Source organism: Macaca thibetana, chromosome 15, assembly GCF_024542745.1.
Source record: "Macaca thibetana thibetana isolate TM-01 chromosome 15, ASM2454274v1, whole genome shotgun sequence".
NCBI lineage: Eukaryota > Metazoa > Chordata > Mammalia > Primates > Cercopithecidae > Macaca > Macaca thibetana.
The window spans coordinates 35,185,467-35,213,358 of NC_065592.1; the positions used below are offsets into that span (position 1 = coordinate 35,185,467).

Below are 27,892 nucleotides of genomic sequence, written 5' to 3' on the forward strand. Positions count from 1 at the left end.
GATAAAGGAGACCGAGAAGACAGAAGGAAGAAAGAGAAAGGAAGTAGATGAAGAAGGGAAGAGGAGGAAGGTCAAGAAAGAGGAGGAGACAGAGAAGAGGGAGAGAAAAATGAGTAAGAAAGAGAAAGAGATAAAGAGTAAAGTGAGATTTATCTTGATGAAAAACCTTATTCCTATATGGGATCAATGAGCATAGACACCTACAGCTTGAAACTGCACACAACACTGAATTCAGAAGGCGTACATGAGCATTCTGTGATGAAAGGAATGGAAATCCCAAAGTTGTCTTTACAAACATACACACTCTCTTGATATCAGATTCTGTGACTTTATCTGTGAATACAAAACACCTGATCTGATCCCTTGTCGAGAACATCACATGCCTCAAGTTCTTTCATATTTTCCACAGATGCAAGTGCCGAGGATTTTCTTCACAACTTCTTTAACCTCCTTATTCCTCAGGCTGTAGATGATGGGGTTCAACATTGGGGTGATCACTCCATAAGACAATCCAATGATTTCATCAGATGCTTTTTTGAACTTTGATTTGGGCTTCACGTACATGAAAAGGGCTGAACCATAGAATAAGATGACCACAGTCAAGTGCACTGAACAGGTAGAAAAGGCTTTCTTTCTTCCTTCAGCAGAATTAATTCTCAAGATGGAAGAGAGAATAATAGAAGATAAAAATTAACAGAAGAGGAATCACCAATAAAACAATACTTTCTTTTTTTTTTTTTTTTTTTTTTGAGACGGAGTCTTGCTCTGTCGCCCAGGCTGGAGTGCAGTGGCCGTATCTCAGCTCACTGCAAGCTCCGCCTCCCGGGTTCACGCCATTCTCCTGCCTCAGCCTCCCGAGTAGCTGGGACTACAGGCGCCCGCCACCTCGCCCGGCTAGTTTTTTGTATTTTTTAGTAGAGACGGGGTTTCACCGGGTTAGCCAGGATGGTCTCGATCTCCTGACCTCGTGATCCACCCGTCTCGGCCTCCCAAAGTGCTGGGATTACAGGCTTGAGCCACCGCGCCCGGCCAAAACAATACTTTCAACTGTCATTATAAACACATTCATGGAGATATCTGAGCATATGACTTTAAGAAGAGCCAGGATCTCACAGGTAAGATGATCGATTATGTTATTCCCACAGAAAGGCAACACCATTGTCAGGACTGTCTGCACTAAGGAATTCAGAAAGCCTATGATCCAGGACCATGCAGCCATTTGCACATACAGCACTCTCTTCATGATGATGGAGTACGTCAGTGGGTTGCAGATCGCCACATAGTGGTCATAGGCCATTAAAGCCAGGAGGACACACTCAGTGGAGCCCAAGCCAAGGGACACAACCATCTGCAGAGCACAGTCAATGAAGGAGATGGATTTTCTCTCAGAAATCTATGGGTCTCTCAGCCGTGGATACCAGTGCCTGTTTTGGTGAGGGGGCAGAGGGTGCAATGGACTCCATGAGGGTCCTTAGCTTTGGTGGTTTAATGCTCTATTTTTGTGCTGGTTGGCCTCCTGCCAGCAGGTGTCATCTTCCAGAAAGCATCAGCTGAGTAGTGTGGAGAGGGACTGGTGGTGGGTAATAATGCTTATTAAATATAATAAGCATTGGAGGAATGGATGATGATGTGTAACAGATGTCCAAGAATGAGAGGTTTCCAAGAAAGAAATACATGGGGGTATGGAGACGAGAATCCAGGATCCTGATGATAATGAGGATGCTATTTCCCAGGAGGATTATCGCGTACATGATGAGGCAGAGCATGAACAGAAAAAGCTGGAGCTCTGGATATTGAGAAAGCCCCACCAGAAAGAATTCAGTCACGGCAGAGTAATTTCTTGTCTCCATGTGTTCATGTCATCTGCAGAGTTTACAAAAGAACATGAGTCAGGAAAATTTGAATTTTTGATGTAGAGTTATCAAATAAGTTTCACATTCATCATTTTGTTTTATTCTTAGAACATGCCCTGGCATCAGCAAGAGCAGGGCTATTAACTTTGCTAATGATAAAAAAGGCACTGAGATCAGTACTTTTTTTTTTTTTTTTTTTTTTTTTTGAGATGGAGTCTCACTCTGTCACCTAGGCTGGAGTGCAGTGGCACAATCTTGCCTCACTGCAGCCTCTGACTCCTGGGTTCAAGTGATTGTCCTGCCTCAGCCTCCTGAGTAGCTGGGACTACAGGCGTGCACCACCATGACCAACTAATTGTATTTTTAGTAGAGACGGGGTTTCACCATGTTGGCCCGAATGGTCTCCGTCTCTTGACCCCGTGATCCACCCATCTTGGCTTCTCAAAGTGCTGGGATTACAGGCGGGAGCCACTGTGCCCGGCCCAATACTTTTTAGTATCACACAGTAGCAGAGGCTATACTGGGAAGTGCCAGTCCTCTAATTACATAATATTTAGGGACAAATTACTTTCAAAGGTGGGTACATAAGAATCTCTATTGATGAATATTTTGAAATATTTATTTTTATAAAGATGTATCTAATTTAAAGTATCATGGAGATTTTGAACCATGCCAGTTATCCTCACTATGACCTTCAAGTTACTTAACATTTTTGAGTCTAAGCTAGCTAAGCTACTAGTTTCAGCTAGGAAAATGGGGGGAAAGCTATAACTCTTTGGTAGTTTATTGTGAGATTTAACTTAGATAACATCTATTAGGTGGCAGGTATAGTAGCTGGTTCCAGCATGTCATCTAAAATTATATATTAAGAGATTATGATTGAATCAAAATAGCAGTAAGTATATATATGTTCATATATATTATAAATCGAATCTTTCAAGTCTACTCGACTGGGTCAGAGGGAAATTTTTTTTTCTTTTTAATTTTGGGGCAAGGGAATTGAAATTTGGGAGCATAATTGATGGAGCATGAACAATTTTCTGATCTAAAGGGGACATCTAACCAGTTAAGAGTCTGGGAATCATTGGTGTTTAGTTCCCAGGAACTAAGGACCTTGGACTACTGCTACGTACAGCTTTCTTTAGGGCCTAGAATTCACCCTTTAATGTTAGTCACCAAGTATTACCTTTCTTCTTAACTTTTGTAATTTTCCAATTGGCCTAAATTCTCTATTCTTTTTTCTCTACCTTTTAGATGCATATTTTATGCTTTTGCAGGCAAGTTTTTATCATTTACAAGTACTTATTAATATATACTTTTCTTTCGATTTTTGTATTTAGTGCTTTGGACACATCCCCAGGTCTTCCATACTAATTTAAATTTTGGCCAGGAAGCTTCCATGTGTGACAGAACTGATACTGGCTAATTTTTATTGAGCACTTTTTTGCAAGCACGTTTCACTGCTGTAAGCACATTGAATGTATTAATCACTTAATCTTCAGTGCAAGTCACTGACACAGATACCACATTTAACTCCCATTTTACGGAGAGGAAACAGAGACAAGGGAAAGTTTAAGTAACTTTTACAAGGTCACAGAGATAATATATCCCAAAGCCAAAATCCAGTATTCAGTTGCCTGGCTCCAGAGTCAACCCTTTTACCCACTAGACCATACTACTTCTCACAGATTCCTACACTGATTCCAAGCAAGAGACAATTACATAAATGTTTCTTGCTGTGTTAAACTTATATAGCAAGCATCACTTGCTTGTTTTATTTCTGATTACACATGATATGCTAGTAAACTCTGAAAGCTGGATTACAGCCCTTTATTTCCTGTAGCCTTTGGAATTTTTTTTTTTTTTTTTTTGATACGGAGTCTCGCTCTGTCTCCCAGGCTGGAGTGCAGTGGCGTGATCTCGGCTCACTGCAAGCTCCACCTCCCGGGTTCACACCATTGTCCTGCCTTAGCCTCACGAGTAGCTGGGATTACAGTGCCCGCCACCATGCCCAGCTAATTTTTTGTCTTTTTAGTAGAGACGGGGGTTTTCACCGTGTTAGCCAGAATGGTCTCGATCTCCTGACCTCGTGATCCGCCCGCCTCGGCCTCCCAAAGTGCTGGGATTAGGGGCGTGAGCCACCGCACCCAGCTGTAATGTGGTCTTTTTGGTTGTCTACATGTGGCAGGCAATTTCACAATTATGAGAATTGGCATAATCAAGAACAATGACATGAGAATTCTTACTATCATATTTGCTTCTACCAGCCACACACCTGGAATCCTCTAGCCTTTGTTTTTACTCTGCAAATCAGTATGCATTTCAGGATCTTTAATTGTCCCAATACCTGCCTTTTCTACCTTTTCCATCCCGACTCATCTTTTGCTAGTTCTGCCTACTTAAAACTTTAGCCCCATGTCATTAAAAACTCAGCCATCCAGGAGAGTGGCGTGAACCTGGGAGGCAGAGCTTGAAGTGAGCCGAGATCGCGCCACTGCACTCCAGCCTGGGCGACAGAGCCAGACACCTTCTCAAAACAACAACAACAACAACAAAAAACTCAGCCATCCTGCGTTTGTTTCATATTTATTCTGTTAAATGCCCAACAAAAGTATGGACTTACTATATAAAGGATACTTTGTATACTATGTGTGTAACTTTGTTAGGCTGTCTCTGTCATAGCTAGAGTTCCCTGGGTTTTGGTGGTAAATGAAAATATTTCTTGCTGATCATCTCCTTGCCCCAAACCACACATTTTCTCTGGCCTTTCTGTATCCAAAGAGCTTGAAGACGTGGATGAGGGGCGTATTTCTTGTCTGGTCATAGACAGCAGCATTCCTATCTTCCTATAAGGGACAATACAGGAAAGTTATTTCTTTTTCATTCCTTTTCCGTATCATTTCTCTTCCTCTTAGAGAATATCATCTGAACAGTGATTTTAGTAAAGTTGAAGAGAGAGAGGATGGTACCACTATCCTAGTATATTAGAAAATATTTCCTTCTTCCACACGTCCTTTCCTGTTTCTAGTCACATTGGCACATGGACTTATTTCCACAAAGAAATCAGTTAAGGCAGCAGTTTTAATTTGTTGGAAGATAGTTGTTGTGAAGGGAGAGAAGGAGAAAAGAAGGAGGAGAAGGAAAAGGAGCCAATTTTTACTGTTAAAGAAAGTGTACTAACCTTAATACTTCTATCCTGGAGTGAGGTGCTTGAGGAGAAATGGGTGAAGAAGAAATGACTGTCATTTTCTCTGTTCAAAAAAGGTCCCAGGTAAGGGAGCATGTTTTTCCAGAATTAAGGGAGAAGAAGAGAAGACAAAAATAACTTCACAAAAAAACCATTCACCTATCACAAAACTCCTTCAGTTCCCTTTTTTTCTCCCCACTTCAGCCATTTCTTCTCCCATGATAATGTCAAGGAAAGCATTATTGAGTAGGTTTGCTTCCCAATAATATTCACCAGCTTCCCCACAAAAGACATGTAAGCAGAGAAATATGGTCTGAGGAAAAACAGTACGCCTGCTATGCAACACAACTTCAAGAAAAGCCCCCAGCTCATCCTCCGACCACATTGTCATCCCTAGGCCGCTCTAATGTAGAAATTCCAAAGTTCCTGTTGACACCCCTGATGCTCTGCAATGAGCATGCTGAGTTTCTTTTTCCCTCCCCCAAATACTGCCTTTTTCTCCATTCATTTGTACATGCCTTTTTCTTAAGCTGGAAGGACTTCTCTCAATTTAGATATTTTCTAGGAAAACTTTTTCACCTCTTTGAGTAGGTGTCCCTACGATGTGCTTTTTGCCCCCACAGCAACCTTCCTTACTCGTTTATTGCACACATATTATGCCATATATACTGTGTGATACCTAATAGGGGTCCCGCTGTGAGTACTACACTTCCAAAATGGACACTGGGTAAAGAATGGTTTTGATAATTATTTTATACTTATAAGAAACAAATAATTTATGTGCTATGTAACTTATTCTCATGTAAAAAAAGTTAATAGTATAAATGCAAATTATTTTACCAACCTAAGATAGCCTTTTACTGAAAACTCTCAATAAAACTATGATCAGTCCAATTTATGAAATACATGTACAGAAATACAGAGTACATCCAAACTGTATACTAAAATAATGTCATTTGTTTTTATTAATACATGGAATTCCAAATTAGAAATCTATCAATATATGAAGCAAATAGGTAACAAAAGTAAAACACATTGTCATCTAACTAGATGCCAAAAAGCATTTGATAGAATATAACATTCACTCTTAGTAAAATGTCTCAGTAATCTAAGCTTAGCAGAATAATTCATTAAGATAATGAAGATTATTTCTCTTTAACAATTGGTCAGTATAATTACAAATGGTGAGACATTAGAGGCATTTTCCTAAAAGTCATTCAAAAATGCATTATTATTTAACATCTTCCCTTGAATGATCCAACAATAGAAAAAATATCATTGCATGTACTATCATATTTCAAGTTCAATCATGCTTTCACAGTTGCTCTAAGTTTTTCTTCTAGAATGCTGACTTTCTGGCATGTGATGGGCATGGTATACATGTGAGACTATTTAATCTGTCAGATAGTACCACCACTGCAGATTGTAGGAGTATAGTAAGGACAAGGGGCAATGCACATGTATAATATTAAAAAAAAGAAGTTTCTAATAATATAAATGATTGCAATTTTGTACTAATGTGTCTGAAGAAACAACACCAAAATGTTAACTGTGGTTTTCTCTGGAATGTGAGACTTAGGGCACTAATAATTTATCTTCTCCATATTTTCCAAACAATTTTTAATTAACCTATATGTTATTATTATATATATCAGAAATAGTGTTTTCACATTTTTCCTGGAAGGTAATAGTGGCAAAAATGTGTAGAATGGACAGTTTTCTCTAAAAACCAAGTAGGAAATAAAACAGACAATGAACAGGAAGTTGGAGAGGGGCTTTATGTTATATCATATTACATAGATTAATTCAATGCCATTTAGTGTTCTTATGTCCACCAATGAATCTAACACGTATATTCATCATCAGGAGACATACTGATACAGCCTCAGTTATTGCAAAAAGATTCTAGAACCCACCAGTTAGAATGTGATCAAACTTAGCAGTGCTGATAGGAAGCACTGTAGAGCATCCGGCAGTATCACACAAGAAAAAGAAAGACAGAGGTAATGCCTGATGGGTGGGAGGGAGGCTAGGGAAACATCAGGGGCTTCTGTTACCTCTGGTTTTTTCTTTGTTATAAAAATGTAGAATTTCAGTTTCTTGATTCTCCGGATTTTATTCATCTCTCCCCAAAGTCTCCATCAAAAATCGATTCTCAGTATTAGGCATCACCTATGGGAAGAACGCAAACTTCACTTGAGAACTGTGGATTGTGAAGCATTCACCCTTCTTCTCCCATGTTTACTAGCAGGAGAGAGTAGTTGTAACACATGAGCACTCACCCAGATTGCCTGATTTTTAACCCAAGGAACCTTTTGAAGCAGGGTATGTTACACCCACCAGGAAAGGTTTCTTCAGGAGGGAATTTCAGCACTAAATATTACATCCTATATCCTGCTTCATCCAGATTTTTCCTACTGTTTATAAAACAACTTTGCTGTTCACAATATGAGAAAAACAAGGAGATCCCCAATGCTTGTCCAAATAAATAACTCTCTACGAGCCCTGAAGGAAGCTGATAATAAGCAATACTGGGTGAGTTAGAATTAAATTATCGTTTCCTTTCTTTACACAGCCTTAAGATTATTCTGTGTTTTTTCACTAACATTGCTAGGAATGCAGCCGAAGCTTTAAGCTCTTATGTTGTAGGAGTCTTTATCTGAGTCATGGGGATGCCTCTGGGATTTGTTAGCACATGCAGGATATTATGTCTAATCATTTCTAGGGCTGCACCGTGGAAGCCTAGTGTGATCCATTTCTCTTACCCCTTTGTTCTTCCTGCTAGTAAGGCATCTTTATGGAGAAGTACTCTGTTTTAATGGAAAGAGCAGTCTGGTTGGAAGCGAGAATGATGTACAATGAGGTAACGGTATCTACTTTGTAGGGTTGTTGTGAGGATTAACATAACATACCTGAAAGATCTTGGCACAAAGGGACTGCACATACACAGAGTTAGTTTAATCCGATCTCCTAAGGCCTCTATTCTTTCATTTTCCATGGTGAGGAAAAACTACTAATTTAAAGTGAGCTGCATAAATATCCAAGTATTTTCTTCATCCAGTAATACCTTATTTCCCTTGATTTTTTCCACTGTTGTGTTCCAGATTTTTCAAATAAAATAAGCATTCCTAATTCCTAGTTCACATATTCTCTCTCCTTTCTGAAAATAAACTCTGCTCTAATTGTCCTCATTTAGGCATCAGTGTAGAAATCCTCAAATTTGCCATATAAATAAATAATATGGCTTATTGCAACTTCAGTCTTCAAAACAACAAAGCCATTGTAGACATAAGCACAGATATTTCTCTTCAGCATTCTTTTTCTCTAGTGTGTCACTATCTTTTTCTGTCTATTTACAGAAGTCACTGTGGCTGTTTGTGTTCAGATTTGTTTGAATCATAGCGACTTTCTCACTGTACTACAGTCTTGCTGTAGAAACCGTAGGCAAGTATACCTCAGTTCCAGATGTCTGTTAGTAGCGGTGAGGGGGCAGACTGAAAATAAAGCTTTCATCCCCATTAGAAATTCACGTCATAAGTTTGAATCAATAGCAAATGAATCTGCATCGACCTAAGTACCCTCTAACCTCTGGGTCCTAAGTTTTTCCAGAGGACCCACCAGTAGCCTGGTAGCCAATTTAAATCCTCCCTTGTTTTCTTCTAAGACACTGTGTAATCCCACAAGTGAGTTAAAGTTGAATCACTAAGTCACGATAAAGGTGGCAACTTTTAGATATATTAAGAATAATGTCTCAAAGACCTAAGAGTACCTTACTTATTAAACAGCAATTTTTCTTTAACTTTGAATTCATTTTTTTCCTGATTGTAGAAATAACACATATTCATTGTAGAAAATTTGGGACGTTCAGAAAAGCCCAAAGGAGGAAATGAAAGTCACCCATAATTTCAGATATAACTGTTGATATTTTGACATATTTTTATGCATATACTACCTATAATAATAACTTAGGCTGGGCGTGGTGACTCATGCCTGTAATCCCAGCACTTTGGGAGGCCGAGGTGGGTGGATCACGAGGTCCGGAGAGCGATATCATCCTGGCCAACATGGTGAAACTGTCTCTACTAAAAATACAAAAATTAGCCAGGCATGGTGTTGCGTGCCTGTAATCCCAGCTACTTGGGAGGCTGAGGCAGGAGAATCGCTTGAACCTAGGAGGTGGAGGTTGCAGTGAGCCAAGATTGTACCACTGCACTCCAGCCTGGTGACAGAGCGAGACTCCATCTAAAACAAAACAAAACAAAACAACCTTAAAAGCAGACTGCATATTCTTTTTTATAACCTGCTGTTAACATTAACAATATGTTGTATGTGTTTTCTCATGTTATTTTATTAAGCAATTTTAATAAATGTTATAATATTTTAAAAAGGAAAATGGAGAGGGTAAAAACATATAACAAGTGGAAGTGAAACCGTTTTCTATTGCGTTCTTAGAATATGAGAATTCTTTTATACTTTTATACTTTTCTTTGACTTTTTGAAGGTAAGATACTGTTGGAAGACTGGAATCAGAGATTCCATTTATTCTAATTCTCTCTGAATAAAAGCCAATTCTCATTGTCAGAAATTCTCCTAATGTCCTTCTTATAGAATGGAAAATGAGTGTGATGTACATTTTTTTCTTAGTGGGATGAAGCAGACATAAGGGTGTAATAACCAAAGCACAACCTCAAGGGAATGGACACACTCCTGCCATGGCTTCTCAACCAGCTCCTCTAACTCTCCTTATCTTCTGTCCTCTTCTGGCCCCTGACCCTGCTGTGCCAACCCCAGGTTTTAGTGTTTTAATTCCGTCCCACTCATGTTTTTCCAGCACGTCTGCAATTGTGTAGGCCTTAGTTAGGAGAACATTCACTTTCGTGAAAACGTCAGCACATCTATATAAATACATCATGAAATAAGAGGATGGAACCTATAATTTGAAAAGAGTAACAATTGTGGTTGAATTATATGGAATATGTATCATTTCTGTTTCAGTTCTATTTACCTTTTCTTTTAACATTCAACTATGTGACAGACCTTTTGCTAAATTTTGATGCCAAATATGTTCACTCGTTGTTGTGGGGATATACAACAACAAAAAAATACAAGTTCGTGCCCTGTCATTTAGTGGGGAGTACATAAATAAGCAGAAGATAATCTAAAATGAAACTATTAGAAGGGTCAAAATAAAATAGATATGGAGATTTTAAAAGTTTCCTCCAAATGCAGTTTTTTTTTTTTTTTTTTTTTTTTTGAGAGTGAAAGGGAATGCAATTAATAATTACGCTGGAAAAAGACAAACCATGACTATTCAAGACAAAGTAGGACATGTGTTCAAAAGAAAAAGTCCTGGCTCAGAGGAAGAAGTTGTTACCTTATGTGATCATGGGACTCAATGAATTCTTAGAGAAGTAGGCCTTGAGTAAGTTTTGCTGTCAGCAAGGATTCCTTGGATACAATTTAGAGAAAATGCAACCCTAATGTGTATTGTATGGTGAAGTATTTATTATCTCACATAATAAGTCCATAGTTTGGTGGTTTCAAGGTTCAGAAAAATCATCAAGGACACAAGGCTTTTGCTGTTTTTTTTTTTTTTTTTTTTTTTTCTTTTCCTTTTTCCTGGCTATTGTTGGTACGCTTGCAGCTCCAGAAATCAAATCCTTGTGCTTCAAGACGCAGGAACATAGGTCATGTACCTGTTTAATGCTCTTTTTCAGAGCGAGAAACATTCCCAGAAGCCCCAGCTCATTCATTCTCATTCTCATTTTCCAGAACTAGGTCATAAGCCTACCTCTAAAACATCAGTTACAAAGGAGATGATGTTAACATATTAGCCCAAAATAGTCATGCTTCTCTGGCTCCACCATTCCTGAACATGATGCTGCCTGATAGTTTTTTTAAAAAATCTAGGTTTTTCAAGGCAGAAAGGAGATTACTGTTGTACAGGCAATTCTGGCAAGTCTTTTTATTCCTCTGTTTTTTAATTGCATAAATACTGTTGATCTACTTTTACTGACTTTTCTCTTATGCCATCTTTACTCTGTTGTTAAATTTTCCAGTTTTTTTTAAAATAGTAGATATTGCACATTTTAGTTCTAGAATTTTCAGTTGTTCCTTTTTTATAGTTTGGTTTTTCTTACTTAAAATTTCATATTTGTTTATTCATATGAACATTTAAAACATTCTTGAGCATAGCTATAATATCTACTGAAAATTCTTGTGTGCTCATTGTATCATCTCTGTTATCTCATGGTCAGTCTTTGTCAATTTATTGCTTTTTGCTTGAGTGTATCTATAATTTCTCTAATGACCAGTGATGATGAGCTTTTTTTCATACGTTTGTTGGCTGCATAAATGTCTTCTTTTGAGAATTGTCTCTTCATGTCCTTTGCCCACTTTTTGATGGGGTTGTTTTCTTCTTGTAAATTTGTTTAAGTTCTTTGTAGATTCTGGATATTAGCCCTTTGTCAGATGGATAGATTGCAAAAATTTTCTCCCATTCTGTAGGTTGCCTGTTCACTCTGATGATAGTTTCTTTTGTTGTGTAGGAGTTCTTTAATTAGATCCCATTTGTCAATTTTGGCTTTTGTTGCCATTACTTTTGGTGTTTTAGTGATGAAGCCTTTGCCCATGCCTATGTCCTGAATGGTATTGCCTAGGTTTTCTTCTAGGGTTTTTATGGTTTTAGGTCTTACATTTAAATCTTTAATGCATCTTGAGTTAATTTTTGTATAAGGTTTAAGGAAGGGGTCCAGTTTCAATTTTCTGCGTATGGCTAGCCATTTTTCCCAACATCATTTATTAAATAGGGAATCCTTTCCTCATTGCTTGTTTTTGTCATGTTTGTCAAAGATCAGATGGTTGTAGATAATAACAGCGTTATTTCTGAGGCCTCCATTCTGTTCCATTGGTCTATATATCTGTTTTGGTACCAGTACCATGTTGTTTTGGTTACTGTTGCCTCGTAATATAGTTTGAAGTCAGGTAGTGTGATGACTCCAGCTTTATTCTTTTTGCTTAGCATTCTCTTGGCTATATGGGCTCTTTTTTGGTTCTACATGAAACTTAAAGTAGTTTTTTCTAATTCTGTGAAGAAAAAATCAATGGTAGCTTGATAGGGATAGCATTGAATCTATAAATTACTTTGGGCAGTATGGCCATTTTCACAATATTGATTCTGTCTATGAGCATGGAATGTTTTTCCATTTGTTTGTGTCCTCTCTTATTTCCTTGAGCAGTGGTTTGTAGTTCTCCTTGAACAGGTCCTTCACATCCCTTGTAAGTTGTATTCCTAGGTATTTTATTCTCTTTGTAGTAATTGTTAACAGAAGTTCACTCATGATTTGGCTCTCTGTCTATTATTGGTGTATAAGAATGTTTGCAATTTTTGCACATTGATTTTGTATCCTGAGACTTTGCTGAAGTTGCTTATCAGCTTAAGGAGATTTTGGGCTGAGACGATGGGGTTTTCTAAATAGAAAATCATATCATCTGCAAACAGAGACCATTTGACTTCCTCTCTCCCTATTTGAGTACCCTTTATTTCTTTATCTTAGTTGATTGCCCTGGCCAGAACTTCCAATACTATGTTGAACAGGAGTGGTGAGAGAGGGCATCCTTGTCTTGTGCTCGTTTTCAAAGGGAATGCTTCCAGGTTTTGCTCATTCAGTATGATATTGGCTGTGGGTTTGTAATAAAGGGCTCTTATTATTTTGAGGTACATTCCATCAATACCTAGTTTATTGAGAGTTTTTAGCATGAGGAGATGTTGAATTTTATTGAAGGCCTTTTCTGCATCTATCGAGATAATCATGTGGTTTTTGTCATTGGTTCTGTTTATGTGATGGATTATGTTTATTGATTTGTGTATGTTGAACCAGCCTTGCATCCCAGGGATGAGGCTGACTTGATCATGGTGGATAAGCTTTTCAATGTGCTGCTGGATTCAGTTTGCCAGTATTTTATTGAGGATTTTTGCATTGATGTTCATAGGGATATTGGCCTGAAATTTTCTTTTTTTGTTGCGTCTCTGCCAAGTATTGGTATCAGGATGATGCTGGCCTCATAAAAGGAGTTAGGGAGGAGTCCATATTTTTCTGTTGTTTGAAATAGTTTCAGAAGGAATGATACCAGCTCCTTTTTTTTTTTTTTTTTTTTCACCTCTGGTAGAATTCAGCTGTGAATCTGTCTGGTTCTGGATTTTTTTGGTTGGTAGGCTATTAATTACTGCCTCAATTTCAGAACTTGTTATTGATCTATTTGGGGATTCTACTTCTTCCTGGTGGTTTAGTCTTGGGAGGGTGTATATGTCCAGGAATTTATCCATTTTTTCTAGATTTTCTAGTTCATTTCTGAAGAGGTGTTTGTAGTATTCTCTGATGGTAGTTTGTATTTCTGTAGGATCAGATCAGTGGTGATATCCCCTTTATCATTTTTTGTTGTATCTATTTGATTCTCTCTCTTTTTTTCCTTATTAGTCAGGCTAGTGGTCTATCTTTTTTTGTGAATCTTTTCAAAAAACCACCTCTGGATTCATTGGTTTTTTTGAAGGGTTTTTTGTGTCTCTATCGCCTTCAGTTCTGCTCTGATTTCTTGTCTTCTGCTAGCTTTTGAATGTGTTTGCTCTTGCTTCTTTAGTTCTTTTAATTGTGATATTAGAGTGTTGATTTTAGATCTTTCCTGCTTTCTCCTGTGGACATTTAGTGCTATAAATTTTCCTCTAAACACTGCTTTAGCTATGTCCCAGAGATTCTGGTATGTTGTGTCTTTGTTCTCATTGGTTTCAAAGAACTTACATATTTCTGCCCTAATTTTGTTATTTGCCCAGTAGTCATTCAGGAGAAGTTTGTTCAGTTTCCATGTAGTTGTGCAGGTTTGAGTGAGTTTCTTAATCCTAAGTTCTAATTTGATTGCACTGTGGTCTGAGGGACTGTTTGTTATGATTTCTGTTCTTTTGCATTTGCTGAGTAGTATTTTATTTCCAATTCTGTGGTCAATTTTAGAATAAGTGCAATGTGGCACTGAGAAGAATGTATATTCTGTTGATTTGGGGTGGAGAGTTCTATAGATGTCTATTAGGTCCACTTGGTCCTGAGCAGAGTTCAAGTCCTAAATATCCTTGTTAATTTTTTGTCTCGTTGATCTGTCTAATACTGACAGTGGGGTGTTAAAGTCTCCCACTACTATTGTGTGGGAATCTAAGTCTCTTTATAAGTCTCTGAGAACTTGCTTTATGAATCTGGGTGCTCCTGTATTGGGTGCATATATATTTAGGATAGTTAGCTCTTCTTGTTGAATTAATCCCTTTACTATTATGTAATGCCCTTCTTTGTCTTTTTTGATCTTTGTTGGTTGAAAGTCTGTTTCATGAGAGACCAGGACTGCAACCCCTGCTTTTTTTTTGCTTTCCATTTGCTTAGTAAATCTTCCTCCATCCCTTTATTTTGAGCCTGTGTGTGTCTTTGCATGTGAGATGGGTCTCCTGAATACAGCATACTGATGGGTCTTGACTCTTTATCCAATATTGCCAGTCTATGTCTTTTAATTGGGGCATTTAGCCCATTTACATTTAAGGTTAATATTGTTATGTGTGAATTTGATCCTATCATTATGATGCTAGCTGGTTATTTTGCCCATTAGTTGATGCAGCTTCTTCATAGTGTCAATGGTCTTTACAATTTGGTATGTTTTTGCAGTGGCTGGTACTGGTTGTTCCTTTCCATGTTTAGTGCTTCCTTCAGGAGCTCTTGTAAGGCAGATCTGGTGGTGACAAAATCTCTTAGCATTTGGTTTTCTGTAAAGGATTTTATTTCTCCTTCACTTGTGAAGCTTAGTTTGGCTGGATATGAAATTCTGGGTTGAAAATTATTTTCTTTAAGAATGTTCAATACTCTCTTCTGGCTTGTAGGATTTCTGCAGAGATATCCACTGTTAGTCTGATGGGCTTCCCTTTTTGGGTAACCTGACCTTTCTCTCTGGCAGCCCTTAACATTTTTTCCTTCATTTCAACCTTGGTGAATCTGACAATTATGTGTCTTGGGGTTGCTCTTCTAAAGAAATATCTCTGTGGTGTTCTCTGTGTTTCCTGAATTTGAATGTTGGCCTCTCTTGCTGGGTTGGGGAAGTTTTCCTGGATGATATCCTGAAGTGTGTTTTCCAATTTGGTTCCATTCTCCCCGTCACTTTCAGGTACACCAATCAAACATAGGTTTGGTCTTTTCACATAGTCCTGTATATTTTGGAGGTTTATTCATTCCTTTTCATTCTTTTTTCTCTAATGTTGTCTTCATGCTTTATTTTATCAAGTTGATCTTCAATCTCTGATATCCTTTCTTCCGCTTGATCGATTCGGCCACTGAAACTTGTGTATGCTTCACGAAGTTCTAGTGCTGTGTTTTTCAGCTCCATCAGGTAATTTATATTCTTCTCTAAACTGATTATTCTAGTTAGCAATTCCTCTAGCTTTTTTCAAGTTTCTTAGCTTCCTTGCATTGGGTTAGAACATGCTCCTTTAGCTCGGAGGAGTTTGTTATTACCCACCTTCTGAAGTGTGCTTCTGTCAATTCATCAAACTCATTCTCTGTCCAGTTTTGTTCCCTTGCTGGTGAGGAGCTGTGATCCTTTAGAGGAGAAGAGACATTCTGGTTTTTGTAATTTTCAGCCTTTTTGAGTTGGTTTTTCCTCATCTTCATGGATTTATCTACCTTTGGTCTTTGATGTTGGTGACCTTCAGATGGGGTTTCTGTGTGGATGTCCTTTTTGTTGATGTTGATGCTATTCTTTGCTGTTTGTTAGTTTTCCTTCTAACAGTGAGGCCCCTCTGCTGGAGGTCTGCTGGAGTTGGCTGGAGGTCCACTCCAGATCCTGTTTGCCTGGTTATCACCAGCGGAGGCTGCAAAACAGCAAAGATTACTGCCTGTTCCTTCCTCTGGAAGCTTCTTCCCAGAGGGGCACCTGCCAGATGCCAGCCAGAGCTCTCCTGTATGAGGTGTCTGTTGACCCTGCTGGGAGGTGTCTCCCAGTCAGGAGACACAGGGGTCAGGGACCCACTTGAGGAGGCAGTCTGTCCCTTAGCAGAGCTTGAGTGCTGTCCTGGGAGATCCACTCTTCTCTTCAGAGCCGACAGGCAGGAATGTTTAAGTCTGCTGAAGCTGTGCCCACAGCCACCCCTTCCCCCAGGTGCTCTGTCCCAGGGAGATGGGAGTTTTATCTATAAGCCCCTGACTGGGGCTGCTGCCTTTCTTTCAGACATGCCCTGCCCAGAGAGGCAGAATCTAGAGAGGCAATCTGGCTACAATGGCCTTGCCAAGCTGGAGTGAGCTCCACCCAGTTCGAATTCCTGGTGACTTTGTTTACACTGTGAGGGGAAAACCACCTACTTACGCCTCAGTAATGGCAGATGCCTCTCCCCCAACCAAGCTTGAGCATCCTGGGTTGACTTGAGACTGCTGTGCTGACAGCAAGAATTTCAAGCCAGTGAATCTTAGCTTGCTGGGCTCCATGGGGTGAAGTCCAGTGAGCTAGACCACTTAGCTCCCTTGCTTTAGCACTGTTTCCAGGGGAGTGAACGGTTCTGTCTCGTTGGCGTTTTAGGCACCAGTGGAGTATGAAAAAAAACTCCTGCAGCTAGCTCAGTGTCTGCCCAAATGGCTGCCCAGTTTTGTGTTGAAATCCAGGGCACTGGTGGCGTAGGCACCTGAGGGAATCTCCTGGTCTGTGGCTTGTGAAGACCATGGGAAAAGCATAGTATCTGGGCTGGAAGGCACTGTTCCTCAGGGCACAGTCCCTCATGGCTTCCCTTGGCTAGTGGAGGGAATTCCCTGACCCCTTGCACTTCCTGGGTGAGGCAACGCCCCACACTGCTTCGGCTCACCCTCTGTAGGCTGCACCCACTGTCTAACCAGTCCCAGTGAGATGAGCTGGGTACCTCAGTTGGAAATGCAGCAATCACCTGCCTTCTGCATTGATCTTGCTGGGAGCTGCAGACCAGAGCTGTTCCTATTTGGCCATCTTGCCGGCCACCACCTATTTATTTATTCATTTATTTATTTTTTGAGACAGAGTTTCACTCTTGTCACCCAGGCTGGAGTGCAATGGTGTGATCTCAACTCACTGCAACCTCTGCCTCCCAGGTTCAAGCGATTGTCCTGCCTCAGCCTCCCGAGTAGCTGGGATTATAGGCACACACCACCACACCTGGCTAACTTTTTATATTTTTATTAGAGACAGGGTTTCACCATGTTGGCCAGGCTGGTCTCCAACCCCTGGCCTCAGGTGATCCTCCCACCTCAGCCTTTCCTAAAGTGCTGGGATTACAGGCTTGAGTCACTGTGCCCGGCCATATACTATTATTTCTGTATGAAATGAAGATACTGATTATTTTGAGGATTAAATAAAACAATGTATGAAAGCATACAAATAGAAATAAAAACAATGAAGATCAGACTCCTCTTAATGATGAATAATCCCATTAAGTTTTAATATCATGTAATATCCATAGTATTTATTTTGTCAAATAGTTTAAAACAAAGAATAAAGTAGAAGTGTCATCAATTAGAATAGGGGCCCAAAGCCAAAGTAAACATATCTTTAAATTGCTCAAGAAAGATAACCGAAAACCTACAATTCTATACCAGACTAGACCATCTTTCAAGAGAGAGAAAGCCAAATAAAGAATCTTTTAGATCAAGAGATTTTTACCATACATAGAATGCTGCGCCCCCAAAGAAATTGTACCCAGATGAAAGTCATGGCATGAAAAAAATCAGAGTATGCAAAAAAATTGGTAAATATATGGATAAATCCAAATGGTCACTAATTTTACTTAAAAAGATAGCAATAAACTGGGGGAGAATACAAGGTAAAAATGAAAGTTTAAACATCAATAACATGGAAGACTGTGGCAGTTAGAAATCAGATATAAACATCTTAAAGTTCTATAATATTCAGGAGGATTGCAGAGATATTAACTAGAGAATTTGCTCAGTTAAACAACTATCATAAAAATTTAAGGGAAATATTACAACAATAAAAATAGGATATAATACTCCTAAAGCAGTCAAGGGAATAAAAGGAAGCAAAGAAAATCTCATCAATTCAATAGAAGGCAGGAAACTTGTCAAAAAAATTAAAAAGCACAGTATCTTAAAAACAAACACCAAGTGAGTATGAAATAATCAAACATAAACATTCACACTAAATGTAAATACTTAAACATGCTTGTTAAAACATATTAATTATTGCGCCCCAGCTATACCAAGGCAACCACCTTTCTGATATTTTAATACCATTGATTATTTTTACCTATTTCAGAACTTGAGTATGTACTCTATTTTGAAGGCTTCTTCCATCTAGCATTGGTTTTGAAATTCATTCACATTGTTGCATTTTGTTGTATGATTAGACCATAGTTTGTGAATCCATTTGCATATTGATTGGCACTTGGGTTATATTGAGTGACTGGCTATTAAGTAAAAACTGCAATGGACATTCTTGTGTAAGTCTTTCTGAAGACATTTTCATTTCTATTTGGTACATACATAGGAACATAATTGATGAATTATAGGTATATGGTATATGCTTAGTTTTATAAGAAATTGTTAGCCCTTTTCCCAAAGTGGATGTACCATTTACATTCTTACTGGGAATATAGAGAGTTACTTCCCATTCTTATGAATATTTGGTGCTGTCAGTCTTTTTAATTGTTGGCATTCTGGATGATGTGAAACTCTTGTGGTTTACTTTGCACTTCCATAGCGACTACCAGTGTTGAACACTCATGTGTTCATGTGCTTATTGGTTATTTGTATATCTCCTTTTGTGAAGTGCCTGTTTAAATCTTTTGCTAATCTGGTTCTATTCAACACTGGTCTCAGTTGATTCTCTTTTATTTTAGATTAGGACACATTTTTCTGTTTTTGTTTTGTTTTGTTTGTTTGTTTGTTTGTTTTTTTTAAACATGGAGTTGTTTGGGATTGTATTTGGACATTGTGGATGTAATGTTGTGAAGACTGTAGAATCTGTTATTTAAACATGTTGATGTTTTTGTTTTAACAAGTAATTAAGTTGATTTTACTCAAATGAGAAACTCTGTCTTGAATCTTATTTCAGTTCTTTATGGTGGCTGGGCTTATTACGTCTTCCCCATGCATGCAGGGCTTGGGGCAACCAGAATTTGGCCAGAGTGTATATTGCCCAATTCGTGGCTTTTTCTCTCTAGCTTTCTCTTTTTCAGGTTTCCCTGCCATTTTAAAGTGGTTATACTTGCCTCTGCAATTTTCTCTCAGAGTTTTATCCTATGCAGCATTGACTGCCCTTGGGCTAAAAGCCATAAATGTGAACAACACTGCAGGGCAAGATGTCAGAGCCCTGGCAGTGGAAAGTGGTTGGTTCACAGGTGGTAAGAAGAATTTACTGACAACAGTATAGGTTTGAAAAGGAAAGTGTTATTAGAAGGAGAGAGCTCTGCAGAAGAGTGTGGCAGGGCGCTTCGGCAAGAGAGGACTGAGTGCACCGCAGTGGGTTTTTCTTTAGAGGTATGTGTGTACCTTAAAGCGGAAGTTTAAGGATGATATGAACCTCATTAGTCCTGTAGATCATGATAAATGATTATATTTGTAGGCATTTTTGTGCTTTGATGTCAGCAAAGTTTGCACAACGAGTTTCGACATGCATGCGTTCTTGAGATATATAGAAATTCTAGTTATTTATTAATTTGGGAGAAAGAAGCCTGGTACCAGATGCCTACTTTAGATAATAGGGAAGTCTGATAACTTCTAAATTCTTCAGATAAGGAGTTTTGCCTCTGGATGGTCTGCTTGATGGCCACCAGGTAATCTTTGCTCTTCTCCAACTCAACTCATAATTTTCCTTTTTCTGAGTTTCAAATCCTATCCTGAATCTGTCTGCTTTGTTACATTGACTAATGTTTGTTTTATGTACTTTGTCCATATCCATATCCATTGTACTGTTATATGCAGTAGAGTTAGGCGCTTACATGGCCATACTGGAAGTGATCATCCTAAATTTCTTTGGAAAACCATTTATGACATGCCAAGAAAAAATTCATATATCAGAAACACTTATGAAGTCTAGTTTAATAAAGATCTATAGGTAATATAAAAGAAGCTTACCCTCCTCCCTCTGTCATTTTTTTAATGCTGTAAATTTAGATTTTTATGCTTTTTAAACAGCGAGGCACACAAGTGATGAGAAGCAGGATACTCTTCCCATGACTGAGTTCCACACAACAGCCTCTAGAAATAAGTGATGAGAGACATTAATAATAGCTAACATTACTTTCTCTTTCAGATTTTACAAGGGTACCCATTATTCTTAGCTTCAGTTTTTTTTTTTTTTTTTTTTTTTTTTTTTTTGAGACGGAGTCTCACGCTGTTGCCCAGGCTGGAGTGCAGTGGCGCGATCTCGGCTCACTGCAAGCTCCGCCTCCCGGGTTCCCGCCATTCTCCTGCCTCAGCCTCCTGAGTAGCTGGGACTACAGGCGCCCGCCACCGCGCCCGGCTAATTTTTTGTATTTTTAGTAGAGACGGGGTTTCACTGTGGTCTCGATCTCCTGACCTTGTGATCCGCCCGCCTCGGCCTCCCAAAGTGCTGGGATTACAGGCTTGAGCCACTGCGCCCGGCCAACTTCAGTTTTAAAATAATATGATACACATTATTTTAAAAGTATTTTATGTGGTATTTATCATGGATTATTTAAAGTATTTTTATGTATTGTGGGAATTACCTATACTTCCGTAAAACCTCTAGTTGAAATAATCCAGTTTATGGAGGAAAAAAAACTAGAGATAATACTATTAAATTCACTCTGAACATGACAACCCAAAATTATTTCTTTTTTTTTTTTGGGACGGAGTCTTGCTCTGTCACCCAGGCTGTAGTGCAATGGTGCGATCTCGGCTCACTGCAACCTCTGCCTCCTGAGTTGAATTGATTCTTCTGTCTCAGCCTCCTGAGTTTCTGGAATTACAGGCATGCGCCACCGCGCCCAGCTAATTTTTGTGTTTTTAGTAGAGATGGGGTTTCACCATGTTGGCCAAGTTGGTCTCAAACTCCTGAACTCATGATCTTCCCTCCTCGCCCTCCCAAAGTGCTGGGATTACAGGCATGAGCCACAGCGCCCGGCCTCAGTTGTCTTTTTTTTACACGTATATTCTTTCTCAAATTTTTTCTGAAATTATCAGTCTGTAAAAAGCTTTTATTCTTGACAATAGTATATGCGTTTTCCCTTATAAAAGTAGCCCTCATTATTGATATATTTAAAAATTTTGACTTACATGTCTTCATCTCTAGTACTGTTGATTTGTTTTTTAAGGTGTGAGTATATTTCTCTCAATTAAGAATTATTTATAGTTTTGAGACATTTGAGCTTTTGCCCTCCCCTCCCCTCCCCCCCCCCCTCCCCCCTCCTCTTCCCTTCCCCTTCCCCTCCCCCTCCCCTCTTCTTCCCCTCCCCTCCTCTTCCCCTCCCCTTCCCCTCCCCTCCCCTTCCCCTCCCTTCCCCTTTCCCTCCTCTCCCCTTCCCCTTCTTCTTCCCTTCCCCTTTCCCTTCCCTTCCCTTTCTTTTTGACGAACTCTGCTCTGTCGCCCAGGCTGGAGTGCAGTGGCACGATCTTGGCTCACTGCAACCTTCGCCTCCTGGGTTCAAGCGATTTTCCTGCCTCAGCCTACCGAGTAGCTGGGACTACAGGCTCGTGTCAACATGCCTGGCTAATTTTTTGTATTTTTAGTAGAGACTGCTTTTCACCGTGTTAGCCAGGATGGTCTCAATTTCCTGACCTCGTGATCTGCCCGCCTCGGCCTCCCAAAGTGCTGGGATTACAGATATGAGTCACTGCGCCTGTCCCAAATATCTCTTACACGTAAAATATCTTTAACGTTACGTGTAAGAGATATTTGGAATCAAAAATCAAATCTTCTTCCAAGGATGTTATATTTTTAAATGTTTTTAGAGTCTAGTAATACTATCTTCTACTTTTTCAAGAAGTTGCTACATTAATAATTGGTATTTCACTGAATTATTTCTATCAGAGGGTATGCCAAATGGAGTTTCCCAGAAAGTAGTATGTTAGTGTAAAATAGGAAACTTACTGCCTGGACTTTAATCAATAAGGGACTCTGTACAGCATAGAATTATATTACTATCCTCTCCAACCAACAGCACAATAGAAAACATTGACTATGAGGCCGGGCGCGGTGGCTCAAGCCTGTAATCCCAGCACTTTGGGAGGCCGAGACGGGCGGATCACAAGGTCAGGAGATTGAGACCATCCTGGCTAACATGGTGAAACCCCGTCTCTACTAAATATACAAAAAAACTAGCCGGGCGAGGTGGCGGGCGCCTGTAGTCCCAGCTACTCGGGAGGCTGAGGCAGGAGAATGGCGTAAACCCGGGGGGCGGAGCTTGCAGTGAGCTGAGATCCGGCCACTGCACTCCAGCCTGGGCGACAGAGCGAGACTCCGTCTCAAAAAAAAAAAAAAAAAAAAAAAAACATTGACTATGATAGAGTCCGCAAAAAAGATAACAAGCACTTAGATCAATTTTGAGACAAATTTAATATGATGTTTTAAAAAGAGAAGGGAAAAATAAAACAAAAGTACTTCCATAGCAATGGGCAATATGTATGCAGTAATTTGCAGTACACTCTGAAAAAAACCTTCAATTTGTTTCAATTAATAAATTGAATATATTAATTAATAAAGCATATATTAAAATTAATAAAGCATATATTAAAATCAATTAATCAATTGATTTTATAATTAATAAAGCATATATTAATTGTATGCTTTCAATTAATCAATTAATAAAGCATATATTAATAAAGCATATATTAATTAATAATCAATTAATCAGTAAATAAAATCAATAATGCATTTTCAATTAATAAATCAATTAATAAAGCATATATTGAAATTGCCTTTATATTTTCAAATGCAATGACAAATCACTTTCTCGAGACAAATCAAATTCCTGCAAGATGTAGTGGCTGATTTCAACACAGACAGTATGGAACAAGAAGCTCATGTCAATATATAAGAGAATCAACAGAACCTGGATTGAAAAGTGTATGGAAAGAAGAGAGTACTGGGAATGTATAGAATATAGTCCTTTAACTACTGGCCTTAGGGTTCCTGCTTGTTATTTAGTCAGAAGGAGGCTTACCTTTATGTATGAATATACTCCAAAGTAAGTGCACAATATTGCTTTACAAAACGCTTTTTCACATCCAGTGCCTATGTATTAGTTATTATTTGCCTCACATTGATCTGCACACTAGGAAAAGACAGCAATAGACAAGGAAGAGTCCCTGCCTACAAGGAACTTTTCATGGAGAAAATAGACAATAAATTCATAAAAAAGATAAATATATACAGCAGTTTAAAGGAGTGAAATGCTGTGGAAAAAAAGAAAAACATGTTACAACTTTTATAAGAAGAATATATTAGACATTTATGCAAAAACTTATTTGAAATGACAAAGAGAACCCTTGGAAGATGGAGGGGAGGAGTGTCCCAGGTAGATGGAATAATAAAGGAAAAGGCTTTGGCATATGTGAGAAACAAGAAGAAGATAGTGAAATGAGAGTCTAATGAGAGTCTAATGAATATCGTCAGGTGGTAGGAGATGAAGTTGTAAAAGTAGGTGGGGTTAAGATTACATGGATATGGTATACCATGGTAAGGAATTTAAAACATTTTAAAATCTCTCTCTCTCACTTTTTTGAGATGGGATCTCATTATGTTGCCCAGGTAGGTTTTGAACTCCTGGGCTCAAGCAGTCTTCCCACTTCAGCCTCCAAAGTAGCTTGGATTATAGGCATGCACCACCATACCAGGCTTTAAAATTTTTTATCCTGTTGATTAATAGATTACTTATTTTATTTTTGTTTTTGTCAAATTCTCAGTTCAATATAATCTAGGAATTTTATCTCTGTATAACTGAATTAAATGAGCCCTGTCTAATCTATTAGAGTTATGATTCTGGTCCCCAGAGTGGACAAAATCAGATATGCAACACGTTTAAGAGAATTCTGCCTCAATTTGGCTTATTATTACTTATGTGTATTTACATGTAACACAGTAATCTACCATAATCCACCAAATGATAATGTTTATTAAACTAAAGAATATTATGTAGAAAAGCAAAGTGCAATTATTTCAAGTACTAATATATTGATTGAAGCACAGAGAAAAAAGGTAAAAGTCCATAAATCCATTTGATGAAAAATATAAGAGCAAAAAATTAGAAACATGTAAATACTCCACAGAAGTAATTGGGGAGATGACTGAAATGCCCGAAGTAATGCAGAATAGAGGTTAGATTATTGTAATTTAGTTATTAAAGAGAAAGGGAACTCCTAAAGTCTGGAGAACTTGGAACATCTCAGATTACATACCTTGTTATTATTATTATTGCCTTAAAATGTAAGTGGATGGAGAGGAAGATAGGACAAAGGAATGTATTAGGATTTATTTTGTCATATGTGGTAAAATCCAGGTCAAATTAGTTTTTCATAAAATGCTAATTTGACTCATAAATAAAATCTGCAGTGGAGAATCCGGCTTTAGCTACAGTTGGGTTCAAGAGTTAAAGTGACACCATCAAGCACACTCTCTATCTCAGCTCTGCTTTCATTCTCATGCTGTCCTCACATATTGACAATGGTTGCCAGTAGGAATTCTGAGTTAATGTTCTACCAGTTTAGACACCATTTCAAAAAAGAGTGTGTCTTTCTGACAAAGGCAGCATTCCTGGGATTGAGTCTGATTAGTATGGCTCGGGTCACATCCTACACTATACCAATCACTATGGCTAGAGGAATTAGACATCCTCTGTTTTTGGGTCAAGACCTCTTCCATGTTTATCTTTATTTTCAGAGGATTGGGTCAGTCCCACCATGTACAACATAGACTAAGAGTGGGGGACTGTTGGTTCATCAAAAGAAAAATATGCATATTTCTATTAATATATATTACGCAGATCTGTCAATTGGATGGCAATATTGTGCAGGGATGCTGCACAACAAAAACAATATATATCCACTTCAAAGTGACTGAGAAAGGAAACAAAGAAGAGAAGAGAAAGGAAGAGAACGAAAACGTATGGAGGAGAGGAGAGAGAGGAGCAGAATATAGAGAAAGTACAGAAAATCAGAGGAGAGGAGAGAGACACACACATGGCGGGAAAGAGAAGAGAAGAGAAGAGGAGACTGAGTGAAAGAGAGATTCATTTTAATGAACAGCATCAACATTTTTATAGGGCCAATTTGCAGACCTGCTTACTGCTATAAACCCAGCAGATAAGGCACTATTAAGAAGGTTACATGACCATGAAAATTTTATGTTGAAAAGAATGGGAATCTAATATTTGGTTTTGCAAACACACAAGCTCTCGTGACAGTAGGTTTTGCAGTATCTAAATACAAAAGACAAGCTCTGTTGCTCCTTTGAGGATATCGCATGCCCAAAGCTTTTCACATTTTCAATAAATGCAGATGTCTGCTCAGGACTTTCTTTACAGCCTCTTTGACCTCTTTATTCCTGAGGCTATAGATCATGGGATTTAACAATGGGGTTACCACTCCATAAGACAGCCCAATAATCTCATCAGACATGTTAGTGTTCTTTGACTTGGGTTTCATGTACATAAAAAGGGCTGAACCATAGAGTAAGATGACCACAATTGAGTGCGCTGAACAGGTAGAAAAGTCTTTCTTCCCTCAGCAGAATTAATTATCAGGATGGAAGAGAGAATAAACATATAGGAGATGAAAATTAACAGTAGAGGAATCACCAGTAAAACAACATTTGTCACTGTCATGATAAGCACATTGATGGTGATATCTGAACAAACAAGTTTTAGAAGGGCCAAGATTTCACAGGTAATATGATCAATGACATTATTCCCACAGAAAGGCAATGTCATTGTCAGAACTGTTTGCAATAGGGAGGTCAGACAGCCTATGATCCAGGACTAGGCAGCCATTTGCACATACAGCACTCTGTTCCTGATGATGGAGTACCTCAGTGGGTTGCAGATGGCCACATAGTGGTCATAGGCCATCACAGCCAGGAGGACACACTCAGTGGAGCCCAAGCCAAGGAACACAACCATCAGCAGAGCACAGACAGTAAAGGAGATGGATTTTCTCTCCGACATAAATACAATAAGCATTGGAGGAATGGATGATGATGTGTAACAGATGTCCAAGAAGGAGAGGTTTCCAAGAAAGAAATACATGGGAGTATGGAGGCGAGAATTCAGGATCCTGATGATAATGAGGAGGCTATTTCCCAGGAGGATTATCAGGTACATGATGAGGCAGAGCATGAACAGAAAAAGCTGGAGCTCTGGATATTGGGAAAGCCCCACCAGAAAGAATTCAGTCACTTGTCTCCATGTGTTCTAGGTCACCTGCCTGCTGGGTATAGAAAAGGACATGATTCAGGTAAATTGAAATCTTTGATACACCAAACTCTGTAAATCTGTACATCTACATATTTTGAACACAAATTTGCTTCCAATATTGTGTTTGATTCTTAGAATACTCCTAGTAAGCAAAACAGTATGGATATTGTACTAGTTTTATTGATTATGAAAAGTGAGACATTGAGAAACCCAGTATATCTTAGGACTACACAGCAGCACAGTCAAAGCTACCAATACTGCCAGAATTCTTTTGGGAAGTGTCAAATAAAGTTTAGGAACATGCTCCTTTCCAATGTAGAAGATATTTTGAACTTAAAGCTGTTTTTTTTGATGAAGCTCGCCTCTGTTTAAAATGTTATTTATAGACTGCCAGTGACATCATTTAACCTGGATGTAGCTTTGGTAAGTTGCTTATTTTTCTGAGTCGCAGATAGTTCATAGTAAACTTGGAAAAAGCAATGATTATTTCTTATAGTTAGAATTAAATTAGTTAAAATATTAGGTGCCTAGAACCTAATGGTTCCAACATGGTGTGTGTGTGTGTGTGTATGCATATATGTAATATAATTATATTTACCTTATATGAGATATAATATTAAATGTATTTTTATATACATGCATATTATGAATTATAGTATAATATTTAGATCTACCAATCTCAAAAGGAAAAAATAGATTTAGCTTTTTAAAGGTAAAAGGTTTAAAGTTTGAAACCACACTTGACAGACTGTGAACACTTTTGTTCCCAGTAAGACATTCTACTGCGCTTCTTTCAAAAACCTGTTAGGAGTCTGAGAATCATTAGAGGACTGTTGTAGAAGCTTCCAGAGATTAAGGAGTCTAGGTCCCAGCATGTACAGCTTTTTTCCAGGGACTGGGAGTCTCTCTTCTTAAGTGTAGTATTACTCCCATTTTACAAAGTAGGAAACAGAGACAAAGAAAAGTTTAAGTAACTTTCTCAAGGTCATACAGATAGTAAATAAATAAAGCCAGAATTCAATATCTAGCCATCTGGCTATAGATGTAAACCCTTTTACCCACAATACACTATAGAATAAACCCTTTTACCCACAATACACTACTCTCTCTCACTGGTTACTACATAGATTCCATGCAAGAGAAGACTATTACAAAAATGTATCTTCTGTTGGGATACAGTGAGACAGCAAACAGCACTTACTTGTGATTCTGATCATATGTGATGTGATGGAGAACTCTGAAGGCTGGACCACTTACTTTTTCCTGTAGTCTTTGATTGTGGTCTGCTCAGTTTTCTTTTCTTTTCTCTCTCTCTCTCTCTTTTTTTTTTTTTTTAAGACGGAGTCTTGCTCTGTCGCTTGGGCTGGAGTGCAGTGCCGTGATGTCAGCTCACTGCAACCTCTACCTCCCAGGTTCAAGTGATTC

At 38.6% G+C, this 27,892-nt stretch overlaps 2 pseudogenes; both read right to left on the reverse strand.

The window, feature by feature from the left end:
* Window positions 1-394: 394 nt before the first annotated feature.
* Window positions 395-1,850, reverse strand: LOC126937245 (olfactory receptor 13D1-like; annotated as a pseudogene).
* A 23,682-nt stretch (window positions 1,851-25,532) lies between these two features.
* Window positions 25,533-26,552, reverse strand: LOC126937349 (olfactory receptor 13D1-like; annotated as a pseudogene).
* Window positions 26,553-27,892: the final 1,340 nt, after the last annotated feature.